General features: G+C 50.0%; 1 protein-coding gene across 1 annotated transcript in view; it reads left to right on the top strand.

Annotated features, from left to right (window-relative positions):
* The first annotated feature begins 5,287 nt into the window (after positions 1-5,287).
* Positions 5,288-11,841, top strand: part of LOC102566478 (uncharacterized) — a 29,005-nt gene continuing 22,451 nt past the window's right edge. The window contains exon 1 of the mRNA XM_059729394.1: positions 5,288-5,405. The gene's annotated coding sequence lies outside the window, so the exon portion shown is untranslated. The remainder of the gene's footprint in view (positions 5,406-11,841) is intronic.

Below are 11,841 nucleotides of genomic sequence, written 5' to 3'. Positions count from 1 at the left end.
TGTGGTCTGACCAGAGCCTGATAGAGGGGAAGTATCACCAACTTGGACCTATTCGTCATACATCTGCTGATGCACGATAAAGTGCCATTGGCTTTTCTGATGGCTTCCTCACACTGCTGACTCATGTTCATCTTGGAGTCCACTAGGACTCCAAGATCCCTTTCCACTTCCATGCCACCCAGCAGGTCATTCCCTAGGCTGTAGGTGTGCTGGACATTTTTCCTCCCTAGGTGCAGCACTTTGCATTTCTCCTTGTTGAACTGCATCCTGTTGTTTTCTGCCCACTTGTCCAACCTGTCCAGGTCTGCTTGCAGCTGTTCCCTGCCCTCCGGCGTGTCCACTTCTCCCCACGGTTTTGTGTCATCTGCAAATTTGGACAGAGTACACTTCACTCCCTCGTCCAAGTCGCTGATGAAGACATTAAAGAGTATTGGCCCAAGGACCGAACCCTGCGGGACCCCACTGCCCACACCCTTCCAGGTCGAGACCGACCCATCCACCATGACTCTTTGGGTACAACCCTCTAGCCAATTTGCCACCCACCGGACTGTGTAGTCATCCAAGTCACAGCCTCTTAACTTGTTCACCAGTATGGGGTGGGACACCGTATCGAAGGCCTTCCTGAAGTCTAAGTATACTACATCCACCCCTCCTCCCGTGTCCAGGCGTTTCGTAACCTGGTCATAGAAAGAGACTAGATTGGTCAGGCACGATCTGCCTGCCACAAACCCGTGCTGGTTTCCCCTCAGCATAATTTGTCCTGCCAGGTTCTCACAAATGTGAACCTTGATAATTTTTTCAAAGACTTTGCCGAGGGCAGGGAGCATGAGGATGGGGCTGGTCGGAGTGCAAAGGCTGTGCCCAGTGGGAGCGTGGAGATCAGGTGGGCAGGGTATGGTTGTGAGGGAGGGTGGGGGTGTGTGGGGACCATCCACACCGCCCCCCCACTCCCAGCACAAAGGCCCTGCTGGCAGCAGCAAAAGGCAGCGGCCGACAGGGCACTTGTGGCTCTGTTGCCCAGGGACATGTGGCTACGGCCAGCACTGCATATGCCAGCAAGGAGCGCAGCCCGACCAGCCGGCCTTATCACCTGATGCTCCCTGTCATACACATGCAGCTCCTTGCACTCACTGGGAAGCCCTGCACAATGGAGCCAGCTGCCTTCCCCACCAAGTGCACCTGCCAGGACTCCACTGGAAGTGGAGCAGGGGGAAGCTGCCTTCCCCACCAAGTCCCCCTGCTTCCATGGTGGCAGGGAGTGTGGAAGGCAGTTGGCTCCAACACATGGGGCTTCTTTCTGATAGTGTATGAATGGCAGGAGCTACATGTGTGTGGTAGGAAGCACCACATGATGAAGGTGTGCTGGCCGGGCTGCACTCCTTGCTGCCATGTGCAGCACTGCCTGAAGCTGTGCACTACGGAGGAGCAGCATCACGCATGCCCTGACAGCCTCAGCTTGCTGCTGCTGCTGCTGCTGCTGGCAGCAGGAGTTGTGCGCCATGGGGCGGGGAGTGTGTGGGCAGGGTCCCGACACCCTGCACCCTCTCCCACACCCCACAGACCCCACACACTCACAGCCTGTTCCCACAAACCCCCATATACACACACTCCGCAACATACCCTAAGCCCCGCCATGTAGCAAGAAACCTTTTTTGCCTGGTCGCCCCCAGTGTGAAACCCCTCCATGTGGCAAAAAGCCCCTTTTGCAGTATTTGCCCCCTGTTGGAGATGCTTCTTCTTTTCTATCTTTTCCTTCTTCCTCCTTCTTCTTCTTTTATTATATATATATATTTAATAGAATATAAGGTGTGCTTGTAATAAAAATACAGTTTGTAGATGCTTTTATGGGTATAAAATAGTATTCTGCATCAGTATGTATCCTCCCCGCCCCCATTGCATTTGGTGTATTTGTTAAATGTGCCATGGCATTTCACCCTTTTATGTTTTATATTTTATGCTTTTTAACTTTGTAACAAATGTACTTTAATTTTAAAAGGAAGTTGTACCATGTAACAACATCAACAAGCGCAGGAACCCAAACGTGGCTTCTCTGTATGGAGCAGGTCCTTGAACGAATATTGACTGATTCCGTAACACGGTAGCTAGACAGGTTAACAAATAATGAGTGGTAATTAACACTTATAAAACCACAGACTAAGGAGAGGAAAGGATCAATATGGAGCCAGGAACTCCTGGAAACATCGCTATTAAAGGTACAGAAGCCCTGGTTTGAATTAATCAACACGAAAGACCAACTCTTGGGACTGAATACCCTCCCCTGATCAACTGCCCCCAGAGCCCTATTCATCACAGCAGTGAATTAATCAAACTTCATCAACAGACTCCTGAGACTGCACATGCCTGTAGACGTGACCCCTGAGGCTGACAGCTGCCATCCAGCAACCACAAAGGGGGCCATCCCATGAGGTCAATGACCCCTGGATTGGGTAAGCCCAAAAATTGGGTTCACCAAAGTATGCCAGTCAGGGATAAAAGGCAGAGAAGAATGACCCCCAATGGTGCCCTCTTTTTGACCTGACCAGCACCCTGCCTGCTGAGCCAGAAGGACCGGCCGGCAACCCCCTTCTGAAGCAACATCGCACTGAAAGAAGCCTCAACTGACCGTTGACGGTGGACTCCACTGTTTGAGAATAGGTATGTCTTGACACCGGTGCTTAGTGTTCATAGCTAGCTAATGTGAGTGTGTGTGTCTGTGCATGAAAGTGTGTGTTCTTGAGGGGATCATCCCCAAGGTTTATAATCTGACTTTTGCATCCGTCTAATAAACTAGAATTTTATGATGATCCTGTGAGTTGGTCCTTTGTAACCAACACCCACACAGCCACATCCCCTCACAAACTCCACATGCACATAGCCCACCACACACACACACACACACACACACACACACACACACACACAAAATACAAGAATAAGACTTTATTTTTGACCTGTTATGTAGTCATCTCTATATACACTACATGCTTGACTTTTAGTGTGTGATTTTGTTTTTTTCTGGCTCAGATGACAACCCCTCCCTCCCAAATGGAGTGCTTCTTTGATCAAGGGAAGGGACTTCTGGTGGCAAAGGTCTGCAGCTAGGGGAAGGACTTTCAGTCCCAATATGGTGACCAGGGGGTGGGGCTACCTTGCAGCCCTCCCCAGCTCACCAAAACATATTAAGCAGCCCTGCAGCTGAAATAATGTGTAAAAATTCTATGTTGCAATGTAGAAAAATTGGAGACACTCTAGTGGAAGGCAACAATGGTTTGGGAGCTGCAGGACATGACTTGTGAGGAGAGGCTGAGGGAACTGGGCTCATTTAGTCCGCAGAAGGGAAGACCGAGGGAGATTGAATAGCAGCCTTCACCTCCCTGCTGGGGGGCTGCAAAAAGAATGGAGCTGGACTGGTCTCAGTGGGGGCAGATGACAGAACAAGGAGCAATGGGCTCAAGTTGCAGCAAGGGAAGTTTAGGTTGGATATTGGGGAAAAAAAACTTTGTCACCCTAAGGGTAGTAAAGTACAGGAATAGGTTACCCAAAGAGGTGGTGGATTCTGTATGCTTGGAGGTGTTTAAGACCCAGCTAGACAAGCCTCAGCTGGGTTGATACCATTGGGGATGGTTCTGCTTCAAGTGGGGGTTGGACTACATAACCTCTTGATGTCCCTTCCAATGCTCATTTTCTATGACTGCTTGATTCTATGATTTCATTGTAGAATAGGATGTGTCCAAGGGGAACGTGACCATCCTGGCTATTGTCAACCAGCTAACCAAGGTGGCTTGCTCATCCCATGCCACCAGCTTCCTACCAGATCTTCCTAGTCTTCATCCACTCCTCAGGCCCATGTCTTGCTGTAGGCTGTAGATGCAGTCAGTGACTGTCAAACCACACTGACTGGCATAGACTGCAAACCAAGTCATGAATAGTATATGCTTACACTCCTGTCCTATCAAGAACCAATACACTCTAATTTAAATCATAAACAGTAGCCTGGGAAAGTAGAATAAGAATCTATTTAAGCTACTCCAATTAGGCCAGGCTAAGCACAAATAATTGCTTTTTTAGAGTGCCTAATAGCATCTAAATGTAACAACTGCTTTGTTGCTTTTTGCTGAGATCTGAGTTGTATGTAGTCAGCTAGAACCCTGTCAAAAGAGCCATGTGTCTTCATTCACCTCCTGTCTGCCCTGGCCCTTTTCAGGGACCTTATACAAAGCTGTACAAGAGGGGCTAAAGGAGGCCCCAAAGCCTGTTTCAGAGCAAACCTTTGTAGACATTACAGCGCCGTGCAAGAAACAGAACTAGAAATAGAGCATTCCCAGAAGGTGAGGATGAGAGACAAGATATCCTCTCTCCCAGAAGTGTACTTCGCACAAGGACACAGACTCCAGCTAATTGTTACCTTCTAAGTCCATACTGGAACTGGTTCAGTCCAGTTCCCAACGTCCCAGTGAAATAAAGATATATGAATAACACCAATCAGAGAACATCTATTAAAATAAGCCACACACAAATATTGGGTGTAGATAGGTATAGAGACCAGTGCACATTCTTGTGCTTTGGGTCTAATCAATAAAAAGTTGGGCTACAGACCTGGTCCACACCCTATCTGACTTGGATGGTAGGGGTACTTTGCTTTCTAAGAGGAAATGGAGGACCATGGGAAGTGTACTTGTGTTTGTTGTAGAAAAAGGGTCATCATGAGGGAAATGGAAACTGTCCCTCAGTTCTGCGTCTGAACTTGCAATTGGTCTCTGGTCATAGACAGGCTCCAGTCTTGTTTCTAAATGCTGCACAGGCATGGGTTTTTGGTAACATGGCATTTTGTAGAGTACTGAAACGTTCATTAAAAGGGGATGTGAGCCCAACAGAATGAGAATGGGACCACCATGAATCTCTGAGGCCTCAGTCACTCTTACCTTACCAGGTAGCAAGCATGCCGCTGCAGTGCAAAGCCTCCGGCTGTCAGGTTCTGGTAGTGACAAGCTCAACCTTTCTTGAAGACAGGCACTGTGGGAATGGGTGTAAGTGGGTACTTAGAGACCCCCTTTGTCCAGACCCCCAGGGGGTGAATCCCTAGGGACAGCACAGCAGGTACAGCCCCTCCTTGTGCAGGAACCTCCTGACTTGCTCAGCTGAGAAAACAGTGCTCTCCCTCCACCCCCCAGATAGTTTTCCTGTAAGTGGAGTTGCTGAGCAATCAAGTTCTCAGTCCCATGGCCTGGTTCCATTTAGCAGCTCTAGTTAATGTCCTACAGACTAGAATCTGAAACTGATTTATAAATAGACAGAAGTGTATAAGAGTTGAACTCCTCCATGAAACCCCACTACTGTGGGGTGCAGCTTGGAGCAGACTCTGCAGGCAGAACACAGCTACTCCAAACAGTGTCACCAGCACCAAGGTATGCTCTTGTTTCTGTGCTTGAAAGAAGTCTATGATATCTAGAGAGCAGCTTTTACTGGGCATGAATGCACTGGAAATGCTCATCATCTGCTGCTCATCCCTAACAGTTATTATTTGTACAGCACTTAGGATTGTTCTGGGCACTTTATTATCAAGATTTTCAAAACTAGCTAGTGAGTTTGGATGCCTGCTTGACAGCTTTTGGAAGGAACCTGGTTCTGAGAAGCACCTGAGCACTAAGGTTAACCTCTCCTTTGAAAACAGGTCCTTTAAAACCATCTCAAGTTGGGTGCCTGAATATTGAATCACCCTCTTCACTTGTTCCTTTCAAATGGCAGGTGGGACCATGTCAGAAATGGTACTGAAGTCCAGGTGTATCTCTCCACGATGAGTGCAGAGCTTTTTCCGTCTTCCCTTAGCTTCGTTGTTAAGGAAATCCCCTTGGAGGTAGGAGCTGTGAAATAGGCCTGTTTTCTGCCACACATGGCCTCTGAAATGCTGTATCTCTTCTTATTACCTAGCTAATTGTGCAACGAATTTAGATCATACAGATGTATAATTATCATTCAGCAAAAATAGGCATCTAGTTATGAAAAAAACCAGTCAGCTACAAAGTTAGTGCTCAGGCAGCTGAGTGGGCGGGGGGGGGGTGGGCAGGAGGAGGATAAGTAAGATGAGTGGGACCCTGTGCTTTAGCTGTGATCACACTCCCCTGGGCACGGGGTCAGTCTGTGTTTCATGTTAACCAGTCATGGATTCAGAACAGGAAAACCCTGGCAGGGGTCTCATTAGGAGGCCCTGGGGCAAGTGCTTCTGGGAGCCTGCACTCAGGTGTTGAATTTTTTACTGGACGCTGTTTATTGTTCAGGGAAGTTTGGAAAAGGTTGCTAGAAAACCACAGTAGTGGGTGGGAGGTGTGAGCCTGAGCAGGGGGAAACTGTAACTTGAGTGTGTTGCCCTGTGTGTGAGGGCTGGAGCACACGGTGACGAGCAAAGTGAGGAGGCTGCAGGCATTCTTTCAGTTCTTCCACTCATACATGTTTAAATGTGACCCCTTCCTTCTTTTGTTCCTTTTCCCCTCCCTTTTTCTGGGACTCTTCCCCCCTTCTCCCTTCCCTGCCTGTAAGTGCTGCCAGGAGGGGGGAACGACAATGTTGTACTGAGAGAGAAAGTTAAGGATGTCTTTGCTAAAAGTACAGAACATTGTTAATGAACGAATGTCTGTGTTAGGAAGGGAAGGACCCAACACTGCTGCCTCCCTCAAAAATCTCCAACCTCATACAGATGGATTTACATCAGGGGTGAGCAATTATTTTGGCTGGAAGGCTAGTTAATGAGTTCTGGTTAACTATCAAGGGCCACGCAACATCTTTCAAAGGATACCATTTTAACAAATTACAGAGAAAAAAACAAATCATATATTAAAAATCAAACATCTATGATAATATATTCTAAATTTATTTTTAAAAATATTTCTGTCCTGATTTGTGTGTGTCTGAGTAGTGCATCTAGAGATGACTGCATAATAGTCCTAAATAAAGTCTTCCTCTTGTTTACTGTGTGGGGGATATGGGGGTGTATATAGGAGTGTGTGAGGTGTGCAGGGTTGGATGTGGGGTGTGTGAGGGGGTAGTTGTGGGGTGTGTTGGGTTTATGTGTGTGTGGTGTGGGATGTATATGGGGGTGGGTGTGTTTGGGGTGGAAGGGTGTGTGTGGGATGGGTTATGGAGGTATTTGTGATGAAGTGTTTGTGGGAGTGGGGTGCATGTGTTGGGTTCTGGGGTGTATATTTGGTTTGGCGGGGGTGTGATGTGGGGGTGTGTGAGGGTGGGTAGTATGTGTGGGATGATGCATGATATGCATCGGGGTATATGTGTGCATGGTGTGGGATGTGTGTGTGGATGTGGTGGGTTGTGGGATATATGTGTGCATGTGTGTGGTGTGTGTTGTGGGGTGTTAGTGTGGTGTTGGCTGCATAGTGGGCATGTGTAGAGGGTGGGGGATTGTGGGGTATGTATGTGTGGTATGGGGCAAGTGTAGGGGAATGGGTGGCGAGTGGGGCGGTAGGTGTGTGTGTGGGGGGTGGGGGGCAGGGTGGTTGTATGATATATTTGAACCCAGCAGGGCAGGCCCTATGAGGAGAGGCTATGGGATCTGAACCTGTTCAGCCTCCACAGGAGGTGGCTGAGAGGGGATCTGGTGGCTGACTATAAACTGGCCAAGGGGGACCAGCAGGCAATGGGAGAGTCCCTGTTCCCCCAAGCACTACTGGGAGTAACAAGGAACAACAGGCATAAACTGACAGAGGGCAGATTCAGACTAGACATCAGGAGGCGCTACTTCACAGTCAGGGCGGCTAGGATCCGGAACCAACTTCCAGGGGAAGTGGTCCTCGCTGCTACCCTGGGGGTCTTTAAAAGGAGGCTAGATAAACACTTTGCCGGAGTCGTCTGAACCCAGCACTCTTTCCTGCCCATGGCAGGGGGTCGGACTTGAGGATCTAATCAGGTCCCTTCTGACCCGACCAACTATGAAACTGTAAAACAATGTGTGTGAAGGATGTATGGTGTGTATGGGGGTCGTGGGGTGTATGTGTGGGGTAGTGGGATATATATGTGTGTGGGGTATGTGTGGGAACATGGGGGGCTGTATGGTGTATGTGTAGTGTGTGGGGCTGGGGATCATATGATATATGTGTGTGGGTGAAGAGTGGGTGGGGCGTGTGCTCCTGGTCCCAGGAGCTGGTGTAGGTGGGGTTTAAGGGAGAGGGGTCAAGTGTGTCCCCCCACTGCCACATCCAGCCTGCAGCTGCCCATGCTGCACTCTGCCTGGGGCAGCCTGCACCATGCCACACTCTTGCTGCACCCACCCGGGCTCTGACGCTGCTGAGAGTTCAACCGCTGCCTGCAGGTCCCACTCCTTCAGGCACTTCTGGGGCAACTGCTCTCGCCCTGCTGGCCCAGCTCTTGTCAGCTCTTTGAAACTCCTTCCTGGTCCTCCCTCACTGGTCTCTCCAGTCAGGTGCACTGCCCCTTTTATTCCCCTCCAGGTGATCCGAGGGGCCAATCAGGGGCCATGGAGGGTGAGTCTCTGGGGCCTGATTGGTGAGGAAAGGGAATCCCAAGCCCTCCAATCATCTTTCATCCTTTCAAAACCCCTGAGCCAAATCACTACCAGCTAGCCCATCACACATATATAATACACACACACACACACACACACACACACACATATTAGGGCTCTGCAGTACTTCGGGTGCTGGTTCAATTCAGAGGAGATTTGGCCCAATTCAGTAGCCAAATCTCCAAATCCGAATCGAATCAGGAACCATTTAAAAGTTCCAAATTGATTTCATAGTTTCATAGTTTCATAGTAGCTCGGGTCAGGAGGGACCTGAACAGATCATCTAGCCTGACCCCCTGCCACAGGCAGGAATGGATGCTGGGTTCACAAGACCCCAGACAGGTGATTGTCCAACCTCCTCTTGAATTTGCCCAAGGTCAGGGCGAGGACCACTTCCCTGGGAAGCTGGTTCCAGATTTTGGCCACCCGAACTGTAAAATATTGCTTTCTGATCTCCAACCTAAACCTATTCTCCATCAGCTTATAACCATTGTTCCTCGTCACCCCAGGTGGTTCTGGGGAGAAAAGAGCTCTGCCTATTTGTTGTTGATCCCCCTGATGAGCTTGTAGGCAGCCCCCAGGTCCCCCTCAGCCTCCTCTTGCTGAGGCTGAACAGGTTCAGGTCCCTCAGTCTCTCCTCACAGGGTCTGTCCTGCTGCCCTCTCACCAAGCGGGTGGCCTCCTCTGACCCCTCTCCAGGCTGGCCACATCCCTTTTGAAGTGCGGTGCCCAGTACTGGATGCAGTACTCCAACTGCGGCCTGACCAAAGTCGCATAGAGGGGGAGGATCACCTCTCTGGACTGGCTTGAGATGCATCTTTGGATGCACGACAAGGTGTGGCTGGCCTTGCTGGCTGCGGTCTGGCATTGGTGGCTCATGTTCATCTTGGAGTCAATAATGACTCCAAGATCGCATTCCACTTCTCTGCTTTCAAGAGGGGAACTCTCCAGCCTGTATGTGTGCTGTGGAGTCCTTCTCCCAAGGTGCAGCACCCTGCATTTGTCTACATTGAACCCCATCCTATTCTCATCTGCCCACTGTTGTAGTCTGTCTGAATCTAGTTGCAGCCTCTCTCTCCCTTCAAGCGTGTCCACCTCGCCCCACATCTTGGTGTCATCAGCAAACTTGGACAGTGCACTTTCCACCTCCTCGGCCAAGTCACTGATGAAGATGTTAAACAGTGCAGGCCCAAGGACTAAGCCCTGGGGTACCCCACTGCTCATATCTCACCAGGTTGAGTACAACCCATCCACCTCTCTGGATGCACCCCATCAGCCAATTTTTTACCCATCTAACTGTGCAGGCATCAATGCCACAGTCACTTAATTTATTGATGAGGATGGGGTGAGAGACAGCATCAAAGGCCTTCTTAAAGTCTAGAAAAACTACGTCCACAGCGACACCATCATCCAAGGTTTTAGTTATTTGTTCGTAAAAGGCAATCAGGTTGGTCTGGCAGAACCTGCCTTTGGTGAACCCATGCTGATTTCCCCTGAGCATGATCTCTCCTGCCAGCTCCCCATAGATGTGCTCCTTCATGATCCTCTCCAAGAGCTTCCCGAGCACCGAGGTGAGGCTTACAGGCCTATAATTACTTGGGTCCTCCTTCCTTCCCTTCTTAAAAATTGGGACCACATTAGCCAGTTTCCAATCCCCTGGCACCTGGCCAGATGACCATGAGTGCTCATACAGCCAGGCCAAGGGCTCCGCGATGACCCCTGCCAGTTCCCTCAGCACCCTTGGGTGGAGGGCATCTGGACCTGCAGATTTAAAAATGTCTAGCCCTTCCAGAAGATCCCTAACTACATCTGCACTGACTGAAGTCTTGATAGAGCTATCCCCAAGATTGTCCCTACCTCTGGTAGGTGGGATATCCCAGTCCCTGTTCAGGAAAACAGAGACAAAGAAACTGTTAAAAATATCAGCTTTCTCGTCTGGCTTGGCCACCAGATTACTATTTGTGTCCTGCAGGGGCCCTACATTGCCTGGTGCCGTCTTCTTGCTCCCAATGTACTTGAAAAAGGGCTTTTTGTTGTCCTGAATCCTAGATGCTAGCCTGAACTCCATCTCTGCCTTGGCCTTCCTAATAGCCCTCCTACACCCCTGGGCCAAGGAGGAGTACTCCTCCTTGGTGATAATTCCTCCCTTCCACTGGTTGTATGCCTCCCTTTTAGTCCTCAGGCATTGCTGAATGCCAAGGGTGTCTCTGAGCACTCTTACCCCCCTTGCTTCTCTCAGGGACTGTTATTCTTTGGGCTGGAGGATCACCCCTTTAAGGTACAACCATCCCTTGTGGACTCCCATCTCCTCTACCTTCTGGGCCCTCAGTGCCTCCCACACTAGTCTCCTAAGCTCATTGAAGTTGGCCCTTCTGAAGTCAAGGACTTTAGCCTTGGTGTGAGCCCTAGACTCCCTGTGTTGGATAGTGAAATCCAGCAGGTGATGATCGCTATTGCCCAGGTGGTCAAGGACCTGCAGTCCCCTCACCAGGTCATCCTCTGTGGCCAGGATCAGGTCCAGCAAGGCGTTACCCCAAGTGGGGCTGTGCACCTCCTGGATAAGGTGAAGGTCCTGTAATACAGCCAGGAACCTACGCGAGCTGTCAGACCTGGCTGTCTGCTCCTCCCAGCAAACGTCTGGGTAGTTTAGGTCACCCATGACAACAACATCCCTTGACCTCACCACCTCCATAAGCTGACTGGAGAAGTCCTAGTCCAGCTCTTCCCCCTGGTTGGGTGGTCTGTAGTAGACACCCTCTGTAAGGTCCTTTTTGACACACACCCCTTGTAGTTTGACCCAGTGTCTCTGCCCGACCCTCCTCTAACCCAAAGCTAATCCTTGATGATGTGAGGTGCTCTTTGACATAGAGTGCAACCTCTGCACCTTTCCTCCCTGTCCTGTCTCTTCTATATAGGGTGTACCCCTGAATGCCTACTGCCCAGTCATAGGTAGGGTCCCACCAGGTTTCTGTGAGCCCTACTAAGTCTGGGTTCTTACTTGCAATCAGGAGGCACAGTTCCTTCTGCTTACACCCCATACTATGAGCATTAGTGTAGAGGCACCTGAGGCCTCCTGAGGGTGTTCGTGCCTTCCTCCCACTCCCAGGACAGTTGTGGCCTCCTATTCCTCGGATGTTTATACTTACCTGTGCTTCCCTTCCTCTTTGAAGCTGTCCAAATTGATTTGGAGAGCTTCAGCAATTCAGGCAGTCCCCATTGCCTGTAACAGGGACCTGGGCCCAGATTCCATGCTAGTAAGTAGGGGACAGGGGACGGGACCATGGGGAGACCCCTGCCAGGTCCCATCCCCA

This window comes from Alligator mississippiensis, chromosome 5 (genome assembly GCF_030867095.1).
Source record: "Alligator mississippiensis isolate rAllMis1 chromosome 5, rAllMis1, whole genome shotgun sequence".
NCBI lineage: Eukaryota > Metazoa > Chordata > Crocodylia > Alligatoridae > Alligator > Alligator mississippiensis.
This window is presented reverse-complemented; position numbering and strand designations above follow the sequence as displayed.